The sequence below is a fragment of the Botryllus schlosseri genome, chromosome 1 (genome assembly GCF_051294905.1).
Source record: "Botryllus schlosseri isolate E-star chromosome 1, Bs_hap1, whole genome shotgun sequence".
In the NCBI taxonomy this organism is placed as follows: Eukaryota; Metazoa; Chordata; class Ascidiacea; order Stolidobranchia; family Styelidae; genus Botryllus; species Botryllus schlosseri.
In genome coordinates, this window is record NC_137236.1 from 26102828 (window position 1) to 26113292 (window position 10465).

General features: G+C 40.8%; 1 long non-coding RNA gene across 1 annotated transcript in view; it reads right to left on the bottom strand.

Moving 5' to 3' along the window:
- The window catches only part of LOC145445951 (uncharacterized), a 146169-nt gene extending 136169 nt beyond the window's left edge, over window positions 1-10000 (bottom strand). Inside the window, exon 1 of the long non-coding RNA XR_013917153.1 lies at window positions 9817-10000. This is a non-coding gene — a long non-coding RNA (uncharacterized LOC145445951). The remainder of the gene's footprint in view (window positions 1-9816) is intronic.
- Between the last annotated feature and the right edge of the window lie 465 nt (window positions 10001-10465).

The following is a 10465-nucleotide window of genomic DNA, read 5'->3' on the forward strand; positions in this document are numbered from 1 at the left end:
TTGCTTTGTTGAAGTGCAGGAAGCACTTGTGTACGTGCTGCAGGGAGCAGTTGCATTGTCGTGAAAATCACGTTGGTCTTCACTGTGTCGTAACACTTATTGACAGCAGAAATCAATTGCTTTTCAAAGCGGATGAAAATAAGACCAATCCAAGGTAGATTGGTATAAATCTCTTTGGTTGTTCGTTCGATATAGGCCAGTGGTCGGGAACCTTTTTTGTCCGAAGAGCCATATTGGCCCTATTTTTTCCATCTCAACTCCCAAAGAGCCATACATGCCATTCAACTGTTACGTCACCATTGAAAATTCGTGACGTCATCATAGCACTAATTCGAAGTTACTACATGGGATTCCTCGTGTGCGCCATATTTTCTCTGTAAAAACTGGTATTTATTGCACGAAAATAAAGCTCGAAACGAAGGGTAAGGCACTGACGGGCCAAGCCTCACCATTGATAACACAATCCATCGTAAGTAGCTCCGAATTTGTTAAAACTGTTGATATTAATCGAATGCGACTGTCACACTGATTCGGAAAATCTTAATACTTATCGACTTTTCAATTCTCAAAGTATTCGGTGGTAACATAACGTTGCGCTACACGCCTACATTTTATCAAGAACGTGAATAGCTATGACGTTGTTTGTAATTCGATTTTGTAATTGTGAATGTCACATCCACAACAGTTCATTCCGCGCCGTAGATCAGGAAGACAATGAGTATTTTAAAGCTGCGTTTTGAATGGGCGTCGCCATGTATGCTATGCCCTTTGATTAATCAACGTATCGCTCAATTAAAGATTTCGAGTCGGGTACATAGAATTCGCGACAGTAACTTAAATTTGATGATTTTGAAAAGAGGGGGTCCGAGCCCCTAAACCTGAAGACGGCATTGTCTTTACCTCGTAAAGACATGTTTCTTTATCTTGCCACGAGAATAATTATTCTGGTCGTGATGAAAATTTACCAACAAGTCGCTGCAATATTGATCAATTCAGTTCAAAAATATACATTTGGCAAAGAGCCATATCTAATACCCAAAAGAGCCATATATGGCTCGCGAGCCATAGGTTCCCGACCACTGATATAGGCTCTGTTGACTTCGCAAGCCGTTCATGCGCAGTCGAAACAATTGACACATAGTTCGAAGGTGAGGCCTTCAGAGCGGTTTTGTTTGCGTCCAGGATCCAGATACTTTCATTTCTGGTTTTATATGGCAGTGGTTCCCAACGTGGGTGATATCGCCCCCAGTGGGCGATTTTGAGAAACGAGGGAGCGAAAATACCACAGGGGGCGATGTGTGGCGAAAATGTTAGAACGTCCAGTGAGATATATCTAACTCTCATGACCAATACTGCGCTTTAAGACGGCTTATTCCGCATATGACGCGACAACAAAGGCCAACTCAACGGCAAGTAGTCGCGGAAACCAATTTTCCGAGCACACTCGGAAAATGATCTGTTTATTAGTCAATTGAGAAGCGATAAGAGTTAGGTGAATAAATTTCCCGTTTATATGCCCTCATCCATAAATAGGGTATGCGAAAATTTGTGTCTAGCTTCATAAGGGGCCGATGAGTTGAAAAGGGTTGGGAACCTCTGGTGTATACAATATCAGAGGCAAAATCCAGCTTCACTCGATTCAACAATGATGGATCACCATTAATATCATAACTGTAACATCAACAGCAAAATACGAGGAAGGAGGACCATATTTTGACAACAATTGATACCTGGGAATTCTGATATCGTCAACATATTAACATATTTACAGTGATCCACACAATATTGGCGACAAAAAGATTTCAACTGTATTGGGTGTTTTGGGGCCGGTAAATTAGAATATACCCATTTCGGTATGAATTTTCAATGTTTGATACTACCGATTTTCTCAAATTTTGGAAGCTACTTAAATAGCTTGCGTTGTCGTTGTTTGTGGCCTTTATGGTGTTTTCGACTTCAATAGTCATTTACACAAGGTCGATATTCTATGTTATGATTCCATATCTCATCTGCCATCTTGTAGCAGGGCCCACTTCTAGGCTTTTGCAAGACACCGCTTACATGGAACAGATGGCGAGCCTAGATAGCCTCCGTGTAAAGTGGCTAATGTGATAAGAAACAGGTCGCCAACTCAATCAGCTAAACCTTGTAGGTTTTACATATTTTCGAATCCTAATCTAAGGAAATTTGCATCCTCATTCAAAATCCTGAATATAACCCTAATTTTCCACAGTCAGAATGATGTCATCAACCAAGTTTGATGTTAGTGAGTGACATATTCAGTTTTGCTGATACAGTGTCCATTTCAATCTTGTAAAAAGGAGATTGGACGAGCAAAGGACAATAGAGAATATAAAACCGATATTAAGAACTTAAATAAAACGTTTTTATGCTTTTCGTTTCATCCTTTTCGTTGAGTAATCTGTATATAACTTAATATTTCACCAAAGGAAAAATTTAAATACGTATTGTAGAATGTATTATTGCAATGACTAAGAAAATGGAATGGAAACGCTCTCGCCAACCCGTTTCTGTTGCTGCTGTTGTTATTCACATATTTTTATATCTTTATCTGGTACTCTACCTGTGTGTGTGTGTGTTTGTGTTGGAGGGGTGTCACTGCCTCACCAGCCATGAGCCTCACCGCACGTCACTGGTGTGTATTATTAATAGTCAGAGGTGGAATTGCTCGTGGCCCGTATTTATTTCCTATTTAATAATCTATTTTTCGAGTTAAGTTTAGATTTTCGTTAATTTGTTGATACGCAACAAAATCACAGGACGCCTTGTCATCACGCGGAAAGAAAAAGGTTGAAACCACTGCTCTGCAATAATTGCAATACAATGCCAAGCCAGAAAGGACTCGTTACACCAGGGGCGGGCAACTTCTCTAGTCGGCGGGCCGGATATACGAAACTGAAGTACTTGGCGGGCCGGATTGCTAAATCGATACAGTAATCGTGTATTTATCCTCATATAAAAGGCATAAATCGTATATAATGTGAATTTTAAGATTAAAGCATAGAGGCCAAAACAGTGTTTAATGAAATTATTGCTTGTAGTATCCCAAATACATCTTAACTGCTTGATAGAAGAACTCAGATAGGGGTTTAAAGAGAATTCAAAATGTATCATATTTAGCATTGTCTCTAAATATGACGGCATATAAATATTATTTTCTGATAATTAACCGTCACTTTCTCATTTCCTAATATCAACATATACACTGACCAACATATACTAACAGTGCAATTCACTGCTTTCAATTTAGAAAAATTATTACTAGTTTGTAGAATACAGCTCAAATTTTTGACTCGGCCCGCCAACGTATTTTCTGCTTCTCATTTGGCCAACGGAGAAAAATAACTGCCCAGCCCTGAGTTACATTGTTAAATTTTATGGTAAAGCCGTTCACTCTCGCTGTGTCCACACTCCATACCATATAGGACACTATGGTTACACCATGGCGAAATTAATTAATCAAACTGGTCGGAAGGCGGCACTACGCTGAGGGTGACGGTGACGGCCATCTACTCGCATGCAGATATCATATACCGAAGATAGTATTTTGTAAGGATGGAACATTCGGTTCAAGTTATATTCACGCCAACCAGAACCTTTCAGAGGCTAACACGATTGTCAGTATCATCAGTGGTGGCCTTTGGAGTGGGCGAGGTGCCAGATGCCCGCCCCCCCTATTCGGATTATGCGCTTTTTTCCAAGGATAATAACGCATAAACATGGAAATCCGTGTACCACGCAAGAATATGAATCCGTACAGATGTGTCAATCATCATCAAATCTCTGCATTTGTTTGAAAAATCCCGTATCCCGATAATCATCACGTCTCTACATGTGGTAGAATTACTTAGTTTTGATGTAGTCTATCCTTGCACACATGCAATAATAGACATGGCCGAATCGTGCACCTGGCCAAACCTTGCCGTGGTGAAAGATAGATAATAATAACAGATGCGAAAGGGGGGTCCGGCACCCGGAAGTTACGGTTAGATACTTATAGCCCCCCGGTAAGTCTCGCCCAGCCCCCCCCCCGTTCTTAGGGCGACCACTGAGTATCATATTTCCTTTCTTCACTGTGACATATAGTTATGCGGCAATTCACTTTCGAGCGCTAATAGGCTATTTGCAGGACTTGGATCACGTGACCAGTAGCCAATTGGTTAGCACGCTACTTTCTCGCTCACCTGCTCAGTGCTGAATATCGCATAGTGTACTGCTGATTTCTGGTTGTAAACGTTTTGGAAATCCGTCGTCAAAGTGATCAGAGATTTACCTGTGCCAGATGTAACTCCACGAGAGATGATTTATAGAATGATTTCGTCAATATAATGCAGAAATTCGTCGGTAAAGTAGCCGTATTTCGGATATGGTATATTATCATTTTCGGGTTGTAACGTTTTATAATAGTGTCATGAAAATGCGCAAGGATTCAAATATGTTGGATGTCTTTGATTCAAGAACTATGTAGACTTCTTGCATCAAAATGATAGTTCTTGTAGCCGTTAATTGGAGGTCAACTATGATTTTTTGACACAAAATTCGACATTGCATGAGATCGACCGCGTGATATTTATTGCAGCATTAAGTTAAGTATGGATAGTGTAGGCCTATATACTATAGTTGTATTGTAGTGGTAGTTGGTAATCATTGCAGTATTTTGATAATTGATATCGATTGCAATATATCGAGGATACTGCTATCTTTAAGCCTGAGAGACAATGACTGCCAGTACCTGCTACATACAATAAATATATTAAGCATCTTGTGCTATTTCATGGCTTTCCAATTGAACAATTCAATAAATTTAGACCTCTATACATATATTACAAGTTCTTTATCATTCTGTCATGATGCCAAGTGCCACTACCCGAGGAATAATGAGCGTCAGCTCCAAGTGATGGTGCAACGAACTGTCTCGAGGCCTGGATTACTCGATTGATTACCTGGATTGGGTTGGATTACTTTACTGTTTGGCCCATTGCAAATATCATGGGTTTCAAGACATAGCTTCACCACATGTATAGACGACTTGATGATATGATGGAATATCCCAAGAGAGCAGAACATAGGCAACTAAGAAATTGATGATGCCCTAGTTCAAAAAATTCAGTCTGGAGTCAATTATGATCACCGCATAAAATTTGGTCATGCAGTGTGGTTTCATACCAACCGAAAATGTCAGCGGATGATCTGAACACTGCCTAGTCCTGAGCTTTTTTCCCGATGCTGATGTCCGTTTTGAAAGTGATATTTCATTTTGCCTACTGAAAGATAAGCGCACACCCGTAGATGCAATGACTCTGTCTGGGCAAGTGCCTATGGAGGTAGAGAAAATGAGACGGCCATAAAGTGACAGCAGGTATTGAACCTGATAAGGTTGACATGTATTTTTCTTCAACTATCTCTTATGATCTTGGTATTAAATGCAAAACAAAAATTATTAAATTCCGCTTCTTACCATGTTTATTTGTAAAGTCAATGGAGCAAAGAATATAATTATTTCAGAATATTACGACGTCAATGAAAACGAAATAATGCTCGTCGTCTTGGGGGTATGTTTCTGAGTAGGTTGGACCGATATAAAGAGGGGGTCAGCAATGAATTACTATATTCACCAAAGTACTCGAGTCATTAAGTGTTAGGCAACTCCCACTTCTACTTGACCCTTTTAGGCACTACTTTCTTGTCAGACTGGGGATTTTGTAAACTAGAAAGTAGTTTTCGTGCGTGAGGTTGTCATAACAAGTGGGCAAAATAATAACAGTATCATTAAAATCACAGAATCATTAAACTGTGCCTACCGCACATTTTGATACAATATTTTGATACAATATAATATTTTCACAATTATCGTCTGAAAATCAAATTCCACATCCGGTTCGGGTAAATGAAGGGAAGAAATGGACGTAGTTTATTTTTGTCATCGATGTTTTTGTGGCTGATACACCGACTCATGATAACATATACACGATCTGTGCTTGTGCATACCATGAGTGCATGATGAGCATGTGCCGCTGGACAAGGAAGGCATAGATATAGCTTTTTACGGCTTTCTCAGTCTTGCACCACCCCTCCATGCCATTCCAGTAATGCATGAACGCCAAGCAGGGAAGACATGGATACCAGTGTTACTTATCAGGACTTTGGTCTGATCCCGGCCCGGGATCGAACCCACGACCGACCGATCCAATAGCCGGACGCTTTACCATTACGCTATCTCGTCGCATACAATTATTTAATTACTAGTATCCAGATTCAAATGAAAGATTCTATCTCGATGTCATTCCAACCAAGTCAAGATTCAATTACATAACCAGATTCGCAGAAATCGCACATCCGGAGCTGCTTGAAATCGAGCTAAAATCGAGTTAAGATTTTAGAACTCAGATCGACAAATCCATACGAGAATCAGGGTGGAAATCCATAAATAATCGCTGCGGAACCAAAGTATAGCTTATGGTCATTACACATAATTTGAGAAAATTGACTTTATGTAAAGTTTTCATTTTCTTTCGTCCATACTCGCCATCGTTAACTTTAAAAAAATGTTGCAAACATGAATATCAAATTTCACGAAATCTTGATTTTCTATCAATTTGAATGGATCTGAAAATTGGAAAATATGGATATAGTCTACATTGATTCCAACGCGACGACATCCGCGAAGATGAATGATTTGAATGGATTTTACAATCTAAAACTGCACCTGTAAATGCGCGTCCGATAGGTAGACAAAGAAAGAGAATCACCAGATAACCATGTTATTCTCTCTCTTCAGACATTATAATCATCCTTTTCCTCATTTTTACTTGAGGCTGTGGAATACTAGGGGGAGGGTAACAATTTGTAATTTCGTTGCAATGTGTTTCTTCCTTTTGTTTATGTGTTTGTGGTATTCATGGTGTTTGTCGACTGCAATGGTCAATTACACCAGCTCGATATTCCTTCTTTTTAATTCCGTAGCTGCCAAATTGCAGTCTGGGCTTTTTATAAGACACCGCTTACGCGGATGAGATGGCGAGGAAGAGCCTGGATGAGCCTCCAACACTTGAGTAGGAATTCTGAAGTCAACCTCGGTCGGACTCGAACCCACAATCCATTGGAGATGCAGCTGGGGATCATACCAATACGCTATCTCGCCGATGCTAGAATTTGACGTATAGTAAGCAAGTATTGGAAAATTGCGGAAGACTGCGACCGCGGGCGATATCATCATTGAAGACCGTAAACTGTATGTAGGCCGCTTAAAATCACGTCACGGCCCGGATACCGCCCGCGGGTCGCTCAAAATCACATCAAGGCCCGGATACGGCCCGCGGGTCGTATGTTGCCCATCCCTGCCCTAACCCAATTCTCAATCCAAGCGAATGGTTCCCAACCATTTTCCACTAATCGCCCTTTTACCAATCCCGGCACAACCCCCCCCCCCATATTTACGGATCCGAAAAAGAGGACCATGCACTCTTGATAAATTGCTGCTAACGCGATAGGGTTTTAATCAGTAGAATGGTCGCTTGAAATGAAATATCCTACCATGCGAGCTCGTTTTAATGGCCCGTAGGACATTGGATGACGAGATAACGTAATGGTGAAGCACCCGGCTTACTGATCGCGGGTTCAATCCCCGGTCGCGAAACTCGTAGTCGCTCAGCACTCTGGTAAAGGGTGGAAAGGAAAAATGGCGATGTTTACCCGGTAACTTATAAAAGGGTTGCTTCGCGGCTCCATCTTTCAATCCAGGCGTTCTTGAACAGAGGTACGCGTACCCCCACACTTTCACATGAAAGTTTTTGGGGCGATGCGAGCAACTCCATTTAGATACATAGATAGTCTTTTAAATGTCACATTAATAAACAGAGAAAAATACACATAACAAACAGGCTGTTTGGACCTTTAGGAGCCGTGATGCCTTCTTTTGACACTGTGAGAATTCTCAGCAACAATTATGTTAATTTTAATGTGACAAGAGAAAAACAAGTTTAGGATAACCAAATGCAGCGTTAACTAATGGCTTAAACCGCAACGATGTCCGCATCATCCACATTTACTGTTTTTGGATTTCTGTTTGTATACATTACAGCCATAAGCGGGGCACAATGGGCTGGAGTTAAGGGACAATGGGACAGTATTTAAAAAATTAACATCGAATCAGTTAGCAATACCTGATAACTACTGAAGACAAAAATGGATCAGCAGGTGTCAAAGTCCTGTTTTAGTTTAAATCCCGAAGATTGGAATCGTCATGAAACTTTCATGAAGATCGCTGCCGGCTCCTCGATACACATGATTTATAAAGGGTGGCAAAATAACCTTATTGTTTTTCATTCATTACGTGACAGTTCAAGGTATGTCTTTTACTGGTGTATTGTTAACTATCGCTGTTTTGCACACTCTTCTGTGAATGTCTATATATTTTGTGAAATCTTGCTTTGGCAAGCAGCGGACCATTGTGCCCCAGCCCAATTTTAAGAATGGGTCCCACCAATTTCTGCAGAGCAAAAACACCCAAATAACTCTAGAATCGCAATCTGAAACAGCATATAGAGCGACTGATAGCCAGTGGCGTGGCAACCACTTGGCGGTTCTGGCTCTTCGCCAGGCCTGCCAGGGCAGTGATGAGCATCGGACGGACTCGGATAGGGTTCGGACCGGATTTTGCAACATTTTGAGACAGTCGGATCGGATTTGGTATCTATTGCAAATTTTGTTTCGGATATTTTCAGACAGTTGTAACTTGACTTTTGATTTCAAGTCAAAAGAAAAAATCGTCCGTTCGACAGCGAAACACGGACAATATTACAAGTCGTGACAGGACTGGTGGCACTGTAAAGCTGTTCTGTCAGAGGTCCAAGCACATATAAATCAGTTAACCCTAACGTTAGCATTTGTAAAGACCCTATACTCTGCTCAGATGTACAATTAGGATTCTTCGGAAAAGTTACTCGATTAGGATTTTTCAGATTCTGTACGGTAATATTCGGATTCGTGTTGATTTTTGGTTGATATTGTTCGGATTTGGACGGATAATTCGTCAGAGACTCGAGCTGTCGGACGGATTCGGATTCTCAAAAATCAATATCCGCAAAATGAGACTTTACAGTTCACACAGCACGGAGAAATGGCTATAATGACGAGCTAATTTGTCAAGATCTCCATTTGTGCGTAGCAGTGAAATTACGTTTCATCGCAATGCAACAACGCTTGATGTTTGACAGTGGTTGGCTAAATCACACCTACTTGATTCGACAGCATATTTATGCTTGTGTCTGAAACTTTATCTTATCATTGGTGTTTCAATTACGAGCTGTGAGAGGAGTTTCTTAAAGCTCAAAATGATAATGTCGTATTTACGCTCTGTACCACGAATGACGATCGACTATCAGCTCTATCGATTCTTTCTATAGACCTGAGAGAAATGGTGTGTCTTGAACTCGGAATTAGTTTGACTTGTGCTGAAACTCCCAAGTTTCAACAATGGCAATAGTCCTGAATATTTTTCTATTTTAAATGTCGTAGTTGTGTCGTGCTCTCCACAGTCCACCCATTGATGCTTTTATAAGTCTGATACCGAACCTTGCACTCATCAGAAGATGTCCATATGAACGAAGTGTAGCTGGTGAATGCGTGTAGCCGTGCCATTGGTTCTAGTTCAAGTTCTAGATATCGCTGTTTTTTTATTTAGCTTAGGGTCGAGTACGTTAGAGCTATGCTCAAGTGGGGTAATAGAATGAACTATTATTACCCACGAGATAAGTATTATATGCCCAGCCACACATTACGTGGGACTCAGGTCACAACTCTACAGGGTTGTAACCAAGTCACAAGGCTCCGAGTCACAAGTCAATCTCAGTTTTATAGTTTTGACTCGAGTCAAGTCGAGTCATTTTCAATTCACCACCAAGTCAAGTCCGAGTCCAAGTCACCGAGCAGAGGTTCGAGTCCGAGTGATGGTATTATGACTCGAGTCGAGTCCAAGTCATTATGTTGACTTCCCAGTTTACAGTTAAAGGCTCGTTAAATCCACTTTTTATGACTCTGTTTGGTGATATCGAATGGTTCGCATTTATATTATACTAATTTTCGTCATTTTTAGCAGTTTCTGGACGTGTTTTCAAGTACCAGTACCAATAGAAGAAATCCCAATAATGTGTTTACTTTAATATTCTTTGAAATTACAATGAAACGTCGGTCTTGACCGTCTGAGTCTCGAGTCATATGACTTGGTTCGAGTCATGCTGAATGACTCGAGTCCAAGTCGAGTCAATACACAAATTGACTCGAGTCGAGTCGAGTCATTTCCGTATTTTGAGAAAATGACTCGATTCAAGTCGAGTCATCTGGAAAACGTGACTCGAGTCGGACTCGAGTCGAGTCATGACTCGAGTCATTACAACCCTGCAACTCTTGCAGGTTACCAGACGACACCTTCCCGCAATATCAAGCG